The following is a 22,795-nucleotide window of genomic DNA, read 5'->3' as shown; positions in this document are numbered from 1 at the left end:
TTTGAGACCGATATTTTATGTTTAAAAAAAGTTGGAACGTTCAAAAAATGTCGAGGTTCAGAAAAAAGATAAAATAATTTTCAGTGAAGTTCCTACCAAAATACAGTACCTAAACGTACTTTACTGTACTCTAATACATTTTCCAAAGTTTCAGCTCGATATCTTATTTATAAAAAAAGTTCTTAGGTTTAAAAAAACATTCAGTGAACTGGAAAAGTGAGGTCGGTAATATAGGTATTTAGCTGTGTCACATGCCCTTAATCGAAAACAAAGTGTTTCAGATAGAATGTACATCTTATACAGCGAGAAACATATTTTGAGATAGAAATCTGAAAAAACTGTTGTACTCTTTATTGTGATTTTTAACATAATATAAACATATATAAACTTGGTTTTAAGCAAAAATGAACCTAAAGTCAGTTTGTGTTAATTTATACATTAAATATTTACTTTCTATAAAAGCTGGCCTACATGTTAGGTTAGAAATTGTATTTCAATTTCAATCGTCTATTATTCATATTCTTTGCAGAATCGGGATAAAATATGATTGCTACATATATTAAATAAAGTTATTAAAGCTTATAATGCATTACAACTTACATTTCATAGTAAAATAATTGCTTTTGCTTGTTTTGTTTCGGAACACATTTTGGACAAAAATGTGTTTTTTCAATGTATAAGATGAAAATTTAATCTAAAATGCTTTGTATTGTATCAAAAATGATTTTAAATATTTAATAATTGCTTTTAACTTGATAAAACAATTGTCAAAATACTTGTAAGCAGAAATTAAAATGCATTTAAAAAATGCTACATACTCCCACGAGTTTCCTTTTTCGGCAACAGATGGCGAAACGGTCGACCAACATCGCCAATAGAGATTGATTTGCAAATATATCATTGATTCTTCAACGAAAGATATATCAATAATCAATAAAAAACATCTGAAAATAATGAAAAAAGGAAAATCCTAAATTAAATACTCCATTTTTAAGAGCATGTAATACTTAGAAAATTGTCGATTTTACCAGTTCTAGGTTCCCCGACTTTTTTCTAGAATAATAAATATTTTGTCTTAAAAATTTGGGAAATGATAGCGCACATGCTAACAGACGTCCCCACACACTTTTTTTGTACGTTAATTCAAAAAAGTTTTAATTTAGCAAAATGTAATTAATTTGCATAGCGCTTAGGAATTAGTATCGATTTTTTCAGTGTTAGATTCCCTCGTTTTTTTTCCTAGGATAAAAAATATTTTGTCGTCTAAATCTGGGAAATTATAGGGAAAATGCTAACGGGCGTCCCCGCACCCTTTTTTTGTTTATTTTTCAAAAAAATTTTGATTTGATAACAACTTGTGTATATTTCGAGGTTATGTGTGTTACAATTCTTCCGAGCGTTACTTCCAAACTACACAATATTTTTGGCCGAAAACTTTGGACTTACAAATAAACATAGTCACTAATTTCCCGCAATTAACCTTGTTTGCAGGCAATTAAAAAAGTTTATTTCATCAATAATTTTCAAATTATCGGAAAGACAGAGATGAAAAAGGACGTAACCTCAAAATAATGCATAAAATGTTTATTTAGCGCAATCATTGTTTTTGTTAGTATCCCTCAAAAAAGAGTCCGTGACGTCCGTTATGTTATTTTATAGCATTTCCGAATTCAGTTTTTAAAAATTTTCATTTTTGTGGAAAAAAGCCGGGGGAACTGTACCCGATTGACCACACGACGAAGTATCACATGCTCTTAAGTTTGAAATTTAATTTTCTGGATTAAAAAGATATTTTCATTAAAATACTTAAATTTTCAATAAAAGAAATGGATTTGCAACTTAAGATAAATAAATTCGTAACAAAAAATGAAAGACTTCGATTATCCATTAAAACAAATAATTTCGAAAAAACAGGAGGTTTACACAAAATATTTAAATTTTCAAACAAAAATGGTCAATTTTCGAACAAGATGATTAATTTTCTACCAAATAAGTCAAGTTTTAAAAAAAATTAATTCTTGACAAAAAAAATATTTTTAAGAAAGTTGTTAAATTTTTAACCAACGAAATTAATTTTTAACTAAAATAAATGAATTTGCAAACAAGAAGAAAATTTTTTAAAACAAAAGTCAATTTTCAAACAAAAAAAATTTTCCAACACATAGTTGAATTTTCTGCTAAAAAAATCAATAAAAAAAAGTATGAAAAAAGTTGTTAAATTTTCAACCTAGACATGATTTTCCAATTAAAAATATTAATTTTTAAGCAAAAGAAACAAATTTCCAATAAACTATAATAATTTTCATCTAAATGGTAAATTTTTAAGCTAAAATGCGAATTTGTAACCAAAAACGGACAAGTTAAATTTTCTGTTAATGAATTTTTAAAGAAAAAAACTGAATTTACTTAAAGTAGTTTATTTAAAAGCAAGAAGATGATTGTTTAACAAACAATGTAAAATGTAATAGTGTATACTATAATCCAAAAATATTTCAAATTAAAAGCCGTTGAATTTGACCAAATTGAAGAAACTTCAAAAACAAAAAAGAGAAAACAATTATCTCCCGAACAGTTGGTTTTTTAATTTCAAAATATGCTGTTCTGGTTTCCGATGCAAAAATAGAAAAGTTTTGGAAACATGTACTACCGAACGTTCGTTTAGTAAAAAATAATGTTATGTTTATGAAATTCAGTACTACGCAAGAAAAACTGACTGTACTTTAAATGTTTAATTTTTTCTTCTCAAACTGAATAACTGGCCCTTTGACACTATTTCACGAATGAAGCATATATTTTATTAATAATTTCTTTTAAAAAGCGATTTTTCATATGCGAAATTTAAATTTTCGCTAAATACTACTGCCATCCCTGGATAAGCAGAGTGGCACTGCTGAGCCAAGGATGGGCAATGGGATTCTACATGCCAAAATTGAGATCGCTGTTGCAGAATATCTGGGGTGGGATTCCGAATCCCTCTATCCCAGTTGATCGGATCTGTCTTCCTATCGCATGAAATTAGACGGAGATGTTAGATCATTTTGAAAATGATCGACTGCAACTATCTCTTTCAATCATATGTGTCAGAAAGAGAGAGGCAATATTCAGGAATCAAAAATTCCCGACTTCTCGATTATCGACAGCTATCTTTCCTTTGTGTCCCATAAGATATAAAGATATCGTTGCAGTCGATAGTTGTCAAAGCGATCGTACATCTCCGTCTAATTTCATGCAATAGGGAGAGAGAGATCCGATCACCTAGTTTAGAGGGCATTGGAATCTCTTTCTATTCTCACGGACCTCTTTTTTTAACGTGTGATATAGAAAGAGAGGTTCGTTCGATTTTCGTCTTCGAAACAGCATCGGAGTCCCCTTGCTCTAACGATTAAGATTTTCGGGTCTTAAAACCCTCAAAACATGTACGTTTAGTTACACAAAGAGTACCTCGAAAGCTAGTATCGACTAACGAGATATCAGAGAAATTACAGAATAAGATCAATTTAGAGAAAATATATTCATTATTTAATACTCACTTTGTCTCTATCCTGAAATAATAGAAAAAATTAAAATTATAGATTAATTCGATATCAGGGAAATACTTATAAACTACGACGCAATAGGAAATAAGTTAGATTGTTAGCATTCCTAAAGATGAGTCATAGAGATATTTTTAGTATCAAAACGTGCCTTAGAACAGATTTTGGCAGGAAATCGTATTGTATTAATGCATTCCGTTGTTATACTCTTATTGAAAGTATATTATGATTGTAGCTACTTACGGATCATACAAGCCCATGGCAAACGATTTTTTCCCGGCTTGGCTGCCTCAACTTCAAATTACATTAGTTTATTCAGGGAAGGAATGACTTCAGGATGAAGTTAGGAGGTGTGCCAAGCTGACTTCTTGCCGACCTAATAGGTCTCATATTTCAGTTCAAAGCAGTATGAAAGTCTCACCAAGTGCTGCTGAACTCTATTTACAAAAGAGAAGCCCCTGGAGTATATTTCGCCTACTGAAGACACACAAAAAACAGCAAGATCAACTTTTAAATTGGTAAAATTCGGATTCTACGTTAAAATTCCCATTAGAAGGTCACGGAGTAATAGCAATAGTTTTTTTGCAACGGTTAAATGTAAAAAAAATATATAAAAGACCTATAACACCTGTTGATTGCTATGTTACGTCCTATAAAATGTAACTTACCTTTTATTTTATTTTATTCAAATTGGTTCCTCGTTTTAGAATCTAATTTTAAATAAATTAGAAACCTGGAATGAGGATAACTGTCAGATACAATAAATAAATGAAATATATTAGAATATATAAAACAATCAACATTTATTTAAGTATAAAGAGAATTTAAATACAAAGATCAGATTTGACAAACGTTTACTCATAACCCTGCGGATTGCTTCAAATTATGGGATTCTTTGGTTTACTTACAAAGTTCTATTTTGTAGAGAGTAGACAATTCTAGACAATTCGCCCTCTCGTTTCTTGAACCGAAAGTAGCTCGTCCTTCTGTTGGCACCCTGTATTCGTACCCGCAGGGGATGGATGGTGGTGAATATGGCTCTGCAGGCTGAGATGGTACGGTCAACGTATCTCTGCGTTGTCCCTTTGTGGCAGGTGTTTTGACTCGGGCGTCCACACAGAAGCTATTCTTCGTAGATTTGAGATTTATATGGTTAACTTTTGGACTGGAGCTTAGGGATTCGAAGATTCTTTAAAATCTAGATTTGTGTATCTGAGACTGAACTGAAACTGGACTAAAGACTGAAGCTGGAGTATAATCGACTAACCAGGAACAAACCAAACTGATTTCTGCTTCTGAATCCGCAGTATTTATTCACAAGATCCCTTCTTAGATTTCCGTAGGGGTGAGCGGTTTTAGAAGTAGGGATTCCTCTTGGTTCCAATCAGCGTTGTGAATCAATTAGGTAAAATAGTGGTAAGGTCCTAATTGTTCAATGGGCGTTCAGAATGATGTATATGCCCATATATGGAGAATATCGCAGCAACCATAATGCTTTGTATCCCTTCCTAAGTACCGTGGGGGTAACCAATGAGAAAACCAATCAGTGATTAGGAATTTTGATGTGCCCGAATATGGAGAAAGGCGCAGTTACCAAAATATATGGTATCCCTTCCTAGGTGTCCAAGGGTAAGATATTATGATGCATAAGGTTTGCGTGTGTCCTTTTGGTTGTGTGTGAATGGCTCACCCTCCTATACCTGTCATGTTTATTAAGCTGTTTATTGCTTTTAGATCTAAGATGCTGGTCTCCGTCATAGAAATATGTAGGTCAGAATTTATGTATATGTAGGTCAGCATTTTGTAAACGTATGGGACAAAAAATCAGGTCTGTTTTCAGTGTTGGCTTGCTGATTAATTTATGGCTCTTCAGTTAGTGTGTAGTCTGCTGGTTTTCTTAGCTATGAGAATATTTATGTGTATCGCTTATTTTTGTTTACTGCGATGTTTACGTACTTATAGGTATCAGCATATTGTGAGCGTATGAGATTGAAAATGCAGCTGCATTTTCTGGTTTTCTTGTTAATTAATTTATTGCGTCGTTCCTTCTAAATCTGATCTTCACGAATGATATCATCAATACTAGGTTTTTTTTACAATAATAATTGTATTTTGGATATTATCATTTAACTTGTTTATTTATTATTGAATATAAATGTTATATAGTTATAATCCATTGTTTATAATGATATATTATTATTATTATTATTATTATTATAAAAGTCGCGGGACGTGTCAGCTACTCTAGATGATGCATTTGAAGTGTAGCAGTCAACAGGCGTTATACGTCTTATATTTTTTAAAACTTTTTACTGTTATAAATAAAACTGTTGCGATTAGTCCGTGACCCTCTAATGGGAATTTTACTGTGCCATTTCCTGTTGCCAAAGTACGGTGGACATGCCATCTTTCTTTTATATTCAAAGAATTAAATTTACGGTTTGTATTTTCACAAATTTATTATATTATTATCTCTTTAGCTATATAAATATATTAATCTTTAGCTTAAATTAAACTATATTTGACTTCCCGACTGAGATTTAGTGAATACATCTTAAATAACTAGTTTTTTACCAAAGAGAAAAAACCTTAGAGGTTAAATATGACAGTATTCGTAAGATAAAGGTGACGTAGAGTGAAGTTTTATCAAAAAACGCTGCAGATTTTCAGTTGTTCAAGAAATTTTGATAGAAACACTGTGATTCTGGTATTTTCTGTTTGTACCCCTGAAAGGTAGGCAACTTGCTTCCTCAACCCATCGGCATGGTCAAAATAAGGCTTAAACTACTAAATTTCAAGCGGAGGACCGATCCCGGTGCATAGAAGTCTCCGAAAAGGACAGTTTGATAAATCTTGAGATCTACCCCTGTTCGGTAGGCAACACGATATCCCGCGGCACTTCCGGGGTTGCAACCTTATTTCCACTTCTTAAAAATAAGCTGGGATTATACATTACAAATGTGCCAAGTCTGGTCAAGTAATTTAAGTCTTTAGGTATTTTTGTAACATGGCTCCGAATAAGAAACGTCGTTTAGATAATAATGCGAAAGATGTAAATGAAGCATCACCACCGAAAGAAGCTAGGCAAGAAAAAAATGATAGTCCTGGTGCCCTGGCGGACCGAGTGAACGGAAGGGTACTCTACAGAGTATCCTCATAGTATCCACATAGTATGCCTTCCGTACCATGCGACAAAAACGAAAAAAAGAGCAAGATAAACTTTAAAATTAGTGAAATTCGGATTCGACGCTAAAATTCTCATTATAAGGTCACGGAGTAATCGCAATAGTTTGTTTTGCAACGATTAACAGTAAAAAAAGAAAACTATAACGCCTGTTAACTGCTACTTACAGATGATGCGTTAGAAATGTAGCAGTAAACAGTCGATGAATCCGTGACCTTATAATGAGAATTTTAGCGTCGAATCAAATGTAGGTTAGTAGTAGGTGAAAATCCTTTGAAAAGTGACAGCATAAATTCTATGCATTCAGATTAAAAGAGCGAGGGTTGCAATGATTAGCAGAGGCATGAGACTCGGGGCCAGGAGCCCCCGTGTTCCTTCATTATAGTTAAATCTAATTGCTGGCCAGCGGAAATTTCGCGAATAGTCAGAGATATGATACCAGGACTTACAGGAAAGAATATGTCAATTAAATTATTCATGAAATATTCCAAATATTGGTATGACCAATCCTCGCGATGACCCTTACTTATCTATGATGGTTTTATATCAAATTTCCGTTAAAGAGCATTATCATATTCAAGATAGAAGCGCTTTGGAACTTTATGACATATTGAAAACTCTGGAGCGTTTTTACACTCACGAAAGAGTGAAATGTAAAGAACAGAGAGAGTACAGATCGTAGTTATTGTTATCAAAATAACCATTCTGTGGAGAATTGTAACATTAAAAGAAGCCAAGAAGGGAAAGATCTAAGTTTATTCAAAAATTAAATATGAGTAATTTAAACTTCGAGGCGGGTTGTCTGGTAAAGGGCGAGACGACTCCAAATGTAAACTCCTCTCAACCCAACGGATCAGTCTCTCACTCGAAAGTTTAATGAATTCAGTCCAAATGCAGTAGTACGATTGGTTAACTTTTCTTTCTCAAAGAATTAGGTGATCTTCTTAATTAATATTGGCGCTATAGTGAAGTTACTTAAAGAAAATATTGCGGGTCCCATAGTTTAAGTAAATTAAAAGCGAATAATTCATTTGGTTGGCATAGGTCCGGAGATGATTTCAGGGCACCCAGTCGTTCCCTTTTGTAAGGCTTAGTCCTTTTTTTAAAGCTCTTTCCCTTTTATTGCCCTTTTTTTGTAAAATGTCCCTTTCACTTCCTTTTTTCGTTTTTCACAATTGATATGCTTTAATCGTGCGTTGAATAAGATGTGCTGCATCACCATCCGCGCAACTATATGATACCTAGGAGAAGAACGACTGGTTTTCGAATTTGCCGTGTAGCACGGACTAAATTGATTAGAGGGTTGCGTTCGAGGAACGTGCCCGGGCGCTACGCGGCGCACTGCGCACCGAACGCAACCCAGTCCGCCAGGTTGATGCTCGCTCGCAGCCGCTGGCCTGTGATTGGTTCCACCGCGCTGCGTCCCTCTCTGCCTCCGTTCCACCTCGGCCAGTCGGTGCTGCAACCCACAACAACACTGCCGAGGAACCGCGTGTGCCTATAAACGAACTCGCTTGCGTTGCCTCGCGTTCTTGTGTTGTCTCGTGAATCGGATCGAAGGGTGTCTACTGAAGTATACGTAAGTAATGCGTTTTCCCGATCGAGTTATTGTAACGAACGAAACTCGAGTTTGAGGTTCAGGTTATGTTTTATGCACTAGCTGCTTATTTTTATTAATTTTAAATGAGTCAACATGCCTTGTCATTTCAATGCTTCGCGGCTTGACAAGAAGGATGCAAATGGTTACAATATGCGTGAATGGGAAAGAAAGGAGTCGGACACTGAGATGTTCTGCGCTATCTATATGAAGAAATTCTTTATTGTGAATGGCTTTTGTGCAGTGTCGCAACATGCTTCCTACAAACGACACACAGATGAGTGCCATATTAAATTGGATAAGGGCTGCTAAACTATCAGCACTGGCGCCTGCTGAGAAGTCAGTGTCGGGTACAGTAAAAGTGTACAGCGTCCGGGATAGTGCTACAATGGGGGAACTGATTTGGGTTATGAAACTTATACAGTAAAACTTTTCATTCAATTCTTGTGCTGGATTAGCAGATATATTTAGGTGCATGTATCCCTTACCAGACGTAGTTCCCGTGAATTTTAGTTTGGGAGATACGAAGGCTACATACCTGCTGACTTACGCGCTCGCGCCATTCTTTGAAGAACAAGTTGTGAAGGATGTTAGTGGCTCTTATTATCCACTGCTGTACGATGAAACCACGAACAGAGCTAATTCCATGGAGCTTGATATTGCAGTTTGTTACTGGTCAAATAGCCAACAGAGATCATAACCCAACACATGCAGATCTTTTTCATTGGTAGAGGAACAGTGGTTGACCTTGCGGATAAACTGACTGCGGCACTCAGTGAATCGGGGAATCCTGAAGAGATATTGATGCTGGGATCCGATGGCCCCAACGTCAATAAGGCTGTATTTAAGTTAGTTGACAGTGATCTTCGATCCTGAATGAGTCTGGCGAGGTTGGATCAGGCTTCGTTTTTGCAGTGCACCATGTTTTCGATGTTAGGCCGTCTAGATGGGAGGATTTTTAACTAATTATCGCCGAGAAATGTCTACCAATTCTCCACTTTCTGAAACATGTAAACCCAAGGTGGCTCACGCTGGAGCCTGCCGCACAGAGAATCTTAGATAATATAGTGGCACTGACTGAGTATTTTCTGCTTTTTTGCCGCAAAAAAACCTGACCTTGCAAATAAAGCCTCAACCAGGATAAGTGTCGAATACCTGAAGAAACCAGCCTTGAAAGCAGAGTTAAACTTTGGAGTATCCGGTGCTCAGCTTTTCACACAATTCACTGGGCTCTTTCAGCGTGAGGAGCTGTTGTAGTGCCTACAGTGCGTACGACGCTCATCTAGAAAAGCCGAAAAAGAAGGAAAGAGAAGAGGCCAGGAGAAAAGAAGAAGAACCAAAACATCGGAAAGTGGATGAGGAGAAGCTTCGTCACATGGAGGCCGAGATGCGAACAGTAAAAGAAGACGAGGCTAAGCTACTGATCTTGAGAAAAGAAGGAAAAGAGAAGCAGGATCTCCACAACAAAATGTTTAAGGAGGCAACTGGAAGGCTTAAGAACGTCAATGAGTCCAAAAATATGACTGAGATTTCCATGGCCTAGGTAATATTTGAGGGGGTAAATGCAATCGCAATAGATGCTGACGACAAAAAGAACAGCGTAGAAAGGCTGCCGAAATCTATTGAAAAGAGGAAGAGTAAGATAATCAGTGACATGTTAAACAAAAAGCCTAAAAAGCATTAAGCAGCAAAAGTCTGACAAGTTTTAGGCCCTTGTGTATGTGATTTCATTTGAGGATTTAGTCAACATTACTGGTACCAAAGGAAAACTGTTATTTTTTGTTAACACGCCTTTCAAGTTTACATTTTTATTTTATGTACTATTATTATGTCTGTATTGCTGTGAATAAAGCCTATTTAAAGTGATTTTGTTTTGTATTTTGTCACACTTACGGCGTGAACCCTAAAAATACGGGTACATGGCCATGTTTGTAGTGGGTTTTGTTCCCTTTTTGGTCCCTTTTTTGAACTGACAAGTCCCTTTTTAGCTTTTTCTGAGATAGTAATGTAACGTCTTCACAACGTACACATACACCTAAATTCCCTAAATGTTCATATTAATTGTTGTCGGATGGTACCACAATTGGGATGAACCAACAGAAGTCAATGAATCAGGAAACGCATGAATTACAATCAAATCAATTTATTTAAGTTGTAATTCATAAAATATTCCGTGTCGAAGAAAATATGCGCAAAGGATAGATGATGGATACTCCAACAGATTCTTCAAGTAACGTTGATAAGGTTGAAACTCTCCGACTGTAAAGAACGGATTTATGAGTGTTTTCACACATGAGAGAGGGAAAGATGTAAGGGATGAATGTTGTTTGGACTTACCGAGTTTATGTTCACTCCTGTGTGTAGGATTCCTTCAGACGTGGATCCGGAAGCGAGTTCAGTAATGGATCCTGGACCCTCAGTGTAACGGTAATCCAAATAATTCATAGTGAGCACGTGGTGAGTTTATTAGGATAAGGAAACTGTCACAACGAACTGGTATTCTTAGAAAGCCTGAAGCCAAGGGTTGACACTCCGTACCGAATGACTTCTCAAAAGAATTGACTGAGATTAAACTGGACTAAGATTGACGAATAAAGACTGAACGACGACTGAAGAAGAGACTTTCTGGCATCCACCTGTTCCAGAGCTTATATAATAACGTGGTAGAAGGATTTCCATGGACATTCACCCCTAGGTTTAATGACCGGCTCAAATAATCATAAATTGTTCCATTGGCAGGGCTGAACCTATCCTCGAAAAGACATTATGGTTTTCTTCCTTTTCAAGAGCTGGACGATTCGTTAGTTGCATGATTCCGCCCCCTTGGTGCGTGAACTTTTCTTCCAATTTCTGAATATATTGGTCCCATACATATAGTAAAATATATAATAATTATCATATAAGGTCGCGGTCTCGTGAAAGAAGGTTGCTGAGGGCCCTTTGGTTTCCACTAAAAGTGAGATCAGGTTGATTATAAAGGGTCTAGAAACTTTTTTCCACGTTGTGTTAGAATCATTTCTTGTTCCAGAAGAAGGTATCCTTGGTATTCCTTTTCTTAAAAATACAACGTAATTGTTAATTTTGCAAGTGACTGTCGTCAAATACGAAGTATTAATTTTCCGTTTGCCTTCCATAAGACAATCAGTTTACTTGCAAGGTCAAAGAAATGAGTAACAATACGATTAAAAGATACTACATTAAAACAAGGTTACATACGTAGAATTCAGTCAACTAATGTTATTGCCCACGAGATTTTCACTGCTGATAATAAAGCATTAAACATAAAAAACTATCGCCATCCACCTATTCATAAAAAAGTGATTATGGAAAAAACAAAAGAATGTCTCCGGGATAGAATAAATTGACCATTAGTATCACCATATAATTCTGCTGTACAAACTAAAAAGATACGTAAGTGACATTGCCGCTTAGCGTGATTCTCTTAAGCGTGGTAATTAAGAGGGGCTAAATACCTTTCAAAGGATAATCGTGAAAGTTCTTACTAGTTCACATCAAACTCATCTATTTGTTTATATGGATGTCCTGGTTATCTATGCCAAATCACTCATTGATCACAGTCAAAAATTAAAAGCTCTTTGAGGCCCCAAAATTTGTTCGGTACAATGCTTATTCTGAGAACAACATGGGTACGAGTTGTATATACGTGTGAGAATGTGTGGTGTGCGTCCGCTGTCTCAACCAAGCAGTTCCCCCACCGAAGCGCTAGTTGAAACGATGGGCATCATACCCTCCGATAGTGCTCGAGTTTGATCAAATTGAAAACTCGTTTTGCATGACTTGCTTTGCATAAATATCAAGTTGTTGAGAACCGCAAGAGCACTTGTCTGAGACTCAGGAATTTGCTAAACTAGAAGATGCTTGATTCCCCCTCTTCCTGAGGCCTATCGCGCCTAGCGGTTCGCCAGGACACTGCTTTAAATAAGGGGTTGAGTCCCTTAAACCGCTGGAGAACCATCAAAGGGTCTTCTAGTTTACGCGGGAACCACGCCGTAACTCTCACCATCTTTTGGAGAAACTCAACTCCATCCACCTTAAAAGCTTGTGACAGGGTAAATTTTACCTGTCATCTGTAGATAGAGGCAGCATGACCTCCCCACCGGCACTGGAAAATTTTACAATGTCTTCCTTCACTCGCGGCTTCGGAGCGGGAGTCACACTCCGCAGGGGCATTTTCGGCACGATCTAGATCCAATTTTTTTTATTTTCACAATTCTTTGTTTCTGTTTGTTTTCCTTTGACATTATATCCCTGGGTATCGGGAGCTTCGGTGGAGAGCGATACTGATAGCGGGGTACCGTCAACTATTACATAGAGTTATGAAGCACAGTTTGGCCCCTCTAGTAGAATAGAAAGAGGCGGAAGTAACATTCGGTTCGCGTGTCTTCGTCTGGCCCAACGATCCACCAACTTAAACGTTCTGAATGAATAAAGTGAATGTAGAGAACCGAATTCACTCAGAACCCTACAGTAACAACATTAACAAAATTTTCCTGTGTTTTGACGGTAGAAATCTCACTACCCCCTCCAGCAAGATGGAGGCCGCCGATGTTCCGGGAAAGCTGCGATTGGCGAAGAGCACCGAGGCACCTGACTCTGCGCTCTGATTGGATGAAGCTGAGTTGCGCGACAAAAGCGAACCTGCCGACTCTACGTTGTGCGTTTCAACACTCTCGCTCCGAACTCTCGATGGAGAACACTAGGCCAAACAAAATAAAATCCGAGGAAAATCTAACAGTAGACACAGAAGTTTTTCGAGAGACTGGCAAAAATTTTAGTCATGTCAAAAGTTTCAAAAGAAACCTGGAGGGAGTTGGAACATGAAGGGGTAAGTTCCTATTAATTTCTGGTGATTGTTTTGGTGGAAATTGTGTGGTTAGGTAAACTTGTGAAATACCGCCAAAACGCTCAGCCAGTCCCCTGTAAATGCCGGGTGTTCTTCGTTGTCTCCTTTGTTTAAAATGCCCATTTTTTCATAATATCGGTAAAAATGTTGTGTTGATAGGGTTGCGTGACATTTCGTGAGAGGAGGGAATCGAGGCATTCGATTTTTTCTATTCTCACGCCCCATGAGCCTGTTGTGTTTTCGCGCAGAGTGAGGATTTTGAAAAGTTGTAGGGATTTTAAAGAAGAATTAGTGTCTGTAAAAAATAAAGAAAAATAATATGGCGGGGAAACTGCGTGACCATAATATATTAATGATAGTGTAGACCTATAAAGTATCGGAAGGTAAATAGTGTGTTCTGATAATACTTTATTTGTTGGTTAGGAAAAGCCTTCTCCTGTCAACTTATTTTCAGGAGCATGGTACTGCGTTTTTAAACACCGTCGCGAAACGCGGCAAGTAAATAGTAAATTCGTTGTTGTCAGTCGCTGTTTCGCAACTTTATATTTTTCTTTCCCATTCGTCATAATTCACAAGTATACACACTGGAGAGTTCATCTATGGGAATCCGAAAATCGCACTAAAGAGACTTAGAGGAATCCAACATTCATCCTGGAAAGACCTTTTATAGGCATCACACATTCATACTGGGGAGCTACTGGAGAGCCCGTTTATAGCGAACCAACATTCATACTGGAGAGCCCGTTTCTAGGGATCCAAACATTCATATTGGAGAGCCCGTTTATAAGGATCCAGCATTCATACTGGAGAACCCGTTTTTAGGGATCCAAACATTTCTCCTGGGGAGCCAATTTATAAGGATCTATCTTTCTTGTGAACGCTAGTTCCAATGCAAACGATTGTGAACAATGATTCAGAATATTAATTTTATTCAAATTAAACGGTGAAAGACAAACACAACTTTACACACGCAAACGAACGTGCACGTATACAAAAGGGTAAATAATAAAAGTAAATAATTAACAATGTGTTTATCACATGTCATCTTCCGTTTATGCGGGATGGCCAGAGGGCAATATTTTAGCCGCTGTCATCCTCCACGCACAGAAAACTCCGGACGATGTGGACTATAGCCTGCTTCGGCTCTGAATCTTTCTGGATATTTTCAGCATCTGGAGCCTGACGTTATTGTTCAAGGAAACGCTTATTTCTATTATTCTCACGTGTTGAGCACGTATATCTAACCACAGGACATTTTTGGGCGATTAGGTGTCACTAGATGGTCAGTCCGAATAGTCCTGTTCCAGTAAAGGAGATGGTCTCCGTTCTCTAGTAATCTAACTAGGCTATATTTGTTCAAAGCCTCAAATCTCATTAATAAAGCAGGTTTGAGGACAATTTGTCGTGAATGTTATCAGAAACATCATTATGTCTTCGCTAGTATTTTTTGGAGGCTTCGATCGGTAAGTTATTAACAATGTTTTTGGTGTTTTAATTTTGATCTACAAAAAGGCGGCTGCTATTCGTAACTGCCGCCATACTGAAGATGTGTTTTTTGCAATTCCTCGTCTAAACTCAACAGATTCAGTCGTACAGAAAGATGTTAGTTGTGTTTTAGAAATATTTGTGTAATTGCGTAATCCGAGAATCACACAATCGACGAACATCCAAGATGTGCTTGTGTGGCAGATCTATTCACTCTGTAGCTGCGTTATTACATGGTGCATTTAATGCTCAGATATTTTCACGAGGATGACTCTATTAAGCTTCTCCAATTCAGTTAAGGACTAGGTGACCAAGCCAAAGGAATATTTTAGGGGAGGAATGGTATAGATGTTAATTGCCTTTGTGATGTTCTGCGCACTGAGGTCAGACGCCAGAATCCGATTAAGGCGATCCGACAAAGCCATCTTAAACGTCTTTTTAATTGCACAGTTGAGCGAACTCCTCGCCTGCATTATGCCAAGGTGCCTGTATGATTCTTCATCAGTCATCGCTTCAATCAGGGCGTGGTCCTCCAGTTTTAGTAGAGCATTTATCTCTTGACGGGACAATTGCAGCTTTTTGCTTTTGTCCGAACCTAGAGACATCTTGATATCGTAGGAGAATTGCAGCAAGATGTTAGGTAGGCTCTTTAGTTTCATGCAATTAATTGGATGACGCGCGGACATATCTTATATGTTTCAAGGACAATTAGTAAATAATCGCGGGGTATTGATGGATTTCGTAAGAAGAATATTTTTTCGACCGCTCTAATAGCATAATGGAAAGGCACATGAATGGCATTTGGAAGTTCTATGTTTATATTCCCAGTAGAGCGATGGACTAGATTTAAAAAAAAATTAATTTTAAAATTTTTATTTTCCAATTATTCTAAAAAGGCATTAGGTTTTTTCTGTTATTCGAAAAGTCAACTTGCTCAATAGGGTTGATTTCTAGTTTCATAGTAAGTGAAATTTTCATAAAAATTCCTATTAATGGCTGAAATTCTTTAGATAATTTGACATGAAATGTCTCTATTTTTGTACTAAAGCTCTTTTCTCACTCTATAAAGTGTTCATATGAAATTGGAAACAAAATCAAGAGTCAAGCCTACTCTCTAAATTTAAATTAATGTTATTATTGTGACGAATCAAGAAGATACAAAATGAATAATTTAAAATTAAGATCACTTATAAATATTACACATATATTTTTAAACAGGTTTATATTAAATCATTTAGTTTTATATGTTCTTTCCTACATTTTTTTAAGATCAAAATTATCTTTGTTGCGCAATACAGAGAATTTAAGAAATATGTTAAATTCTGCACGGTCGTGTGGATAATAGCCAAATACAAGTACAGATTATATTGGATTACACAATAAGATAAAATTTTCTTATTATCGCTTCCCATTTAATTTTTATTGGAGAACTGCTGGATAAGCAATTGAAATTATGACATTAAAAATCTCTACTAAAAATATTAAATTTAATGCAAAATTTAGCATAGGTTAAAATTTGACTGCATTTTTTTACAAGCGGGTCAAATTCTCTTGAATTGAGTTATTAGACTCGCTCGGCCCAACGAATATTTTTGGGGTCGAAGATGTCGAAGAACAGATTATTCAGAGGATCACGTTTTGATATTAGCTGAGTCTCATTAGCATAGTCGTCATTTATTTGTATTTTAACGTTATGATACCTAGTGCAGTTATCCTTAATGCCTGGGTATGGAACCATAAGTGGGCACAAAAATCGAGATTTGATCAGTCCAACGATGCAGTTATCAAGTATTCCTACTTTATGAAAGCCTGATTCTACATAACCAATTCGATGTTGAAAATGATCATAATGATCAACATGAAATCGAATAGGAGTTGGTTGAATTGCGTCCTCCTTATGTGGCCAAGTTAATTCTGCAAAACGAAAGTATGAGTAGGAAATGAAATATTGTATTAAATAATACATATGTTAAATAAATGATGGTTTTTATTTCCCAAAAAATATTTTAATTGGTACATTAGAGAACGTCCGTTCATTACGCAAAGGTGATTTTTGTAATTTTAGCTTTCGGAAATAATAGCCAACTACTAGCTGACATTCTTCGATAAAGAACTATCTAACGCTCATTTTTTAGGGGGCGCTGTACAATCTTAACATGGTGGCTTCGAATAAAATTAGTATAGTCCCATCAGCATCATCATCAGTTGAAGGATTCTAATATTTACCGAAGCATTGGGTCTTTGCAAAAGTGGGTTTACAAAACTGGGCTACGTCAGTAGATAAAACGGTATGACAAGTTTGCACAATGCAATGAAGGTTTTCACGTCACAGGAAGGATTCGTACGAGAGTATCTCAACAAGAGACCTCAAATTTTTCAAAAATTACACATAATTTAAATCAGAGAAAGACAACTTGAAAGAGATATTAAATTAACAAATAGATATGAATCGCATTGATCTAAACATATATAGGGCCATACAGAATGTTCATAATATTATATTTACCAATAGCGTTAGGGAAAAATGCTAAGATGAAATAAAATTTATAATTCAGTGTCCTCATTTTCTTCAAATACAAGAAACCCAATTGTAAAGAATTTCGTTTGTAGTATTACTAATGAGTATTCTTCAAAATGTTTCTATTTTTAGAAAATAAAAATTGAAGGATTGCTTTAATATATACATTAAAGCAGTCCATATATTATTGGTGCTTCTAAATTACTGGGATTACATAACTTGTTTTTCGGAAAGCGATGTCGCAAGATACTTCGGACTTATCTATGATATCATTATGTACACTTAAATGATTAAATAAAAGTTAGCGCAAATGCTCTTGAGAAGATGCTATGCATTTACTGATGATTTATTTAATAATATCAAATTTCGGGTTTCATAAAAAAACCTACACATATATTTTTTGCATTTAAAAAAAAAATTTGGCGTTTAATAAGGAAGACATCCTGTAAGTTTTATGCAGGATAAGTAATTTTTCTGCCTATGAGAATTTTCGTCATAAAATTCAATTACCGCATTTTAGCGGAAACAACGGATCCATCTAAACAAATTATAACAAAAAGGTTTGCACATATAAATTAGTTTTAAAAACTGTCTCTAGCTCTTTTTTGATATCTTGTATCAGCCAATAAGATGCCTTCATTAAGCAGAAAATATAAAAAGAATTACATAACATGAAAAGGGAGTCCTTTCAGAAAACATTATTTTCATCCCATTAGTAAAACTCACAAGACTTTTTGCAAAAGAGCTGTTCGTCTGGTTTCCTTATCCGAATTTAAAAATGATTGCCTTTCATGATCAGTTTTTGTTCTTTTTGGTCCTAATGCTGACAGTGATAGCAGTTTGAATTGTGTTTTCCTTCGTCTTTCATGAGAGTCCTATTTTTTTCTGTAGAGAATTCAATCATTGGGTTACAATAATCTTGGTTTGGACCTAACGCCATTTGATTAAGTATTGGAAACGTTTGGGTTTAGGAGTTGTATGGATAATTTGGTCTATTGTTGGGAATCTAAGTTGGTAAATTGGTTGAAATCTAGGTTGAAAACTTGGCTGAAATTTTGGTTGAACATTTGGTGGGAAACCAGGTGGGATCTAGGCTTGCAGTAACGCCTGAAATTTTTGTGATATCGATTTGGAAAAGGTAGGAATTGATTCATTGCGAACGAATGTTTTTCGTCTTCGATCAGTATCGCGTCCAAGTTTTCTGAAACATTACGGCAATTTATTTTGCACCTGTTTTTAAATCTCCTTTGTTCGTCGAACAAAAGCGCGGGACTACCCTGTTTATTTTACCTCAATTTAATCGGTAAATTACTCATGATTTGAAACGGACTTTGGATCATGCCCAAAGGATAATAGTTAGTTGGAACAGTTTCATTATTTATTTTGTTATCTGATTCGTAATTTGTGTCTGTATTATTAATTAGAATTATATAACGTCTGTTTGACCTGTTCTTTGTTGTCGAAAGTCTACGTGATCTTTTCTGATTTTAAGTATTTATATCCTCTAACGATTCACTGTTGTCAGTATCTTGTAATTTTAAGTTATGAATTCCGAACCTGATAGGGTCTTCAATATTACTGCACGAAAGTTGAAAAGTTTTTTTTTTTTAATTTCTTTTAAATTAAATCGTAGGAATTAACGGTTATAAAATTTATGTTTGTTGGCCTTTGTTGGCTCATAAATTCAATATAATCTGGGCTTCAAAAGTTCATTCCATTCTAAAATTAACATCGTCTCATTTTCTAAGCACGAATCGGGTTCAAAATTTTTGTTGTTTAATTTAATTAAATCATATCTTAAGACAGACACGCCTATTGTGGGTAAATCTTCGTTAAATCGTCGTACATCTTCGTTAAATCGTCGTAAATCTTCTATTTGGAATTTCTGTAATTTCGTTGGATGACGGTTGGTGGTTTTTAATTTGAAATGGTTCGGTAGTTGTTAATTGAGTCAGTGTGCATCCGCCTCACCTATTGCAATTGATTGGGGTTTCTCTATATTTCCTAACGAAACCCCTACCACGATCCGTCTATCTAATAATTATTTTTGGGACCGCTCCTTTATTTTCGGATGTGTTTGAGACTGTATATCTGATTGTCGGTCTCCTTGTAGCTATAGGGTTCTTCCTTATGATTTTAATTTTTCCTTATCCCAATCTTATTAAAGTCTTCTCTTGCGTTCTGTTTTGTACGAATGAGGCACCCTTTACAAATGTCCGGCCTGTTTTGCTGATTTAAAAATTAAATTTTTATTGGTGAATTTGTATTTAAAATTTAAAATATATTCAACAAAATTTCACGCCCAACTTCGAACCTAGATTCTCATCTGGTTTTCAATCAACGCGAAACAGAAAAAGAAAAAAATAATTGGAAACAAAATACCGAAAACTCAAATTATCATTGTGTTATAACGGGCCATTTTAAAAGAGCATGTTCATATTACGCGTACAACCAGGAAAACTAAAGAGCGGGTATTAGGACCAAAAATTATACAAACTGATAAAAAAAAAACGCCAGCATTTCTAAATTCGCATCAGGATGAGATAACTGAAATAAAATTTTCATCTAATACTTGAATTCGACAACAGATTGTTTCGAATTTTATTGGACACAGGTGCCACACATTCTTAGGCGGGCAAGGAATTATTGGGAAAAGTAAAAATTCCACTTCTTCAATTTTAAAACCCGTTCTGCGTAAATTCGTGCTCGTTAACAATCGTGAATAAAATTAAGGAAGACAAATGCAGTAATTGGAAGACAGTAGTCAGAAAACTAGAGATGAGCGATAACATCATCTGGCACATGACAAAGGCTCTCACCAAACCTTAAACTAATATTCACCCTCTCAAAAAAAAACCATTTAAACCTTTGCATTTTCCGCAAGCGATAAATCAAAGTTTTTAGCAGAAAACTATTAACGTAATTAAAGTAAATTAATTAAAGTAATTAATAAACCAGCTTACTTCCCCCTCTTCTAAAAATTTCTTCTCATATTTACACGCTCGACTTCCCGATATACTTCCTAAATTCGTTCTTCCATGCTTCCTCCTGAGAATATAGTTAGGCATATACCTTGCCAAATTCAGAATCCTCTTCACATAGCTCTCTTGTATACCACGTACCTCCTCACTTACCTTCTATCCCCATGCCTACACTGCATACAATAACTTACTCATCACTAGCTAATTGAACAATTTTATTTTACTTCCAAAATCATCTGTGGAAAACCTCTCTCCTAGCCTCCATACCTGCATCATCACCACATTTGCCCTTCTTACTCTCACTTTCATATGAACATCCACTCTCCCATTTATTCGAAACAGGAAATCGAGGTACACAAACTCTTTCACCTCCTGTACCTCGTTTTCCTTCCACTTCCACTCCCCTCCCTTATCACTCCCACACCCTTCCCTGAACACCATAACCTTCGCGTTTTCCGCATTTAACTGTAACCTAATTTTGTCTAAGTATCTTCTCAAATTTTTCAGCATCTCCTTTAGAGCCTCCTCGAGCTTTGCTAGCAGCACTATGTCATCTTTGTATGCGAGTGACCACATCCTGACTCCTCTTACCCTAACTCCTCCTATCACTCTGGCCGCTAGCTTAGTTTCCATATCCGCAATTAAACTGGCAAAAAAGCGATGGGCTAAGTGGACATCCCTGCCTCAACCCCTATCCATCGAGAAACAATCCGCGATTCCCTCTCATCATATGACCCTATCTTTCGTCTTTTCATATGCACCCTTTTAAACTAATTCTCTATCCACCACGTGCTGCAAGACAAAAATATAGTAAATAGTACTTCTTCCTCCCTAAAGCCTATCTGCTTCTCCGGCAGTATTCCTTTTCCCTCAACATCCTTCCGCAGCCTATCTGCCAACACCATTGTATACAGTTTGTACGCCGTACTCATTAGCGTAATTACTCTGTAATTTTCCTGCCTCTTCCTATCCTCTTTTTTGTCAGTGGTACGATTAACCCCTACCTTTACTATTTTGAATATCCCCCCCCCCTAAATACTTTTTACACTACCCCCTTCAGCCTCTCCCTTACCTCTTGTATGCGAAACAGCCAAGCTTCCTTCTCCATCCCGTCCAGTACTGGCAGTACTCTCTCTGACCGCTTTCCGCTCTTCCGTCGGTAACTGGGACCTTTCCATGCAAAAAATACCTACTGCAACATACAGATGTCCCTCATAACCGTTGCCGCTTACCGCTCCAAATTTTACCTTTAATTGATTTATTCCATCCCTCACAGCCCCTGCAGACATCCGTTTTCTCTCCCCTAACATCCTCCATCACTAAGAGAAGCACCCCTGTCCCCTATGCAGGGCCAAACTTCTTCTCTTAAACTGCCCCAGTCCCTTGCCAACCTAACCTCAAATTCTCGATTTAGCCAAGCCTAACCCCACAACTGAAAATTACTCTGAAAGAACTCTGAAAATTAATTATTAACTCCCTAATTCGCCCCTCATAGCCCTACCTACCTCTTAGGCTTTTACCTTCAGTATGAGGTCAGAAGTCAACGGACTGACAAGTTTAGTTTTGTAATTGTAAACTCTATTTTGTTAATGCTCTTTCGGCTTTAACGAACACATTCTCATAAAGTATCTCGTGCTTCGCACTCGATTTTTTCCAAAATGTAGACTTTTCTACAGTATACACAACACTTTTAGATCAAATATAATACATTTTTTATGTAACTTTGTCTGGGATTGCTTATTCAAATATAGCAGAATAAAGCACAAATTGTATTTATCATGATTATTTGAATATTTGTTGCGTATTTTGCTATAAATTATATTCTAAGATGCGCTGAAACATGTATCAATTCAATCAATTTATGTCATTACAATTCATAATATGCATAAAAATTGAATCATGCTAATTCTTATTTCCTTGTTTTTATAATTTCTTTATTTTTAGTCTTCTTTTTTACGATTAAAGAAACACTATTGTGCATCTGCATATGGTCTAATACAGAAACCTATATAGGGTCCTATGTAGGATCTTTTGTCCTCTTTTTGTCCTTCCAAAAATTAATTTTTTTTATTTTTAATCTCATTTTTTACGATTGAAGGAAAATCTACTCGCCCTATCGAAAAATGATTAATAATAAATTCATGGATCTTTTTAGGTGCCAACTTTTGTTTGTTAATTTTATTTCGCACTTACGTCGCTTTTTCAAAAAAAAATTAATATTTTTATTATGATTGTTATTTTTTATGACTAAAGCAAAAACTACGTGTCCTATAAAAAATTATAGCTCTTTTTCGGATAAACAAGTTTTGTCACATTTTTTTTCGTAGCTAGTGTCGTTAGTCCAAAAGCTTTTTATTTTTTTATTTTCAATGTTGTTTTTTCAGGCTAAAACAAAAGCTTCACGTCCTATTGAAAACTGATTTATTACAAATTTGCAGGTCTTTCCGAGGCGTGCAATTTTAGTTTATTCATTTGACAACTTCCCAATATTCGCAGGCTATATTCGTTTCATATACCTCAAACGTTCTTTAGCTCTGCAATAAATATGCACAGAGCTTACAATAATTTGTTTCTAATTCAAACGTTAAAAAAGCTAATTAAATAAAATAAGTTTAAAATTATATACAATTTTA

The sequence above is a fragment of the Belonocnema kinseyi genome, chromosome 1 (assembly GCF_010883055.1).
Source record: "Belonocnema kinseyi isolate 2016_QV_RU_SX_M_011 chromosome 1, B_treatae_v1, whole genome shotgun sequence".
NCBI classification, from domain to species: Eukaryota; Metazoa; Arthropoda; class Insecta; order Hymenoptera; family Cynipidae; genus Belonocnema; species Belonocnema kinseyi.
Note: the sequence above shows the minus strand (reverse complement) of the source record.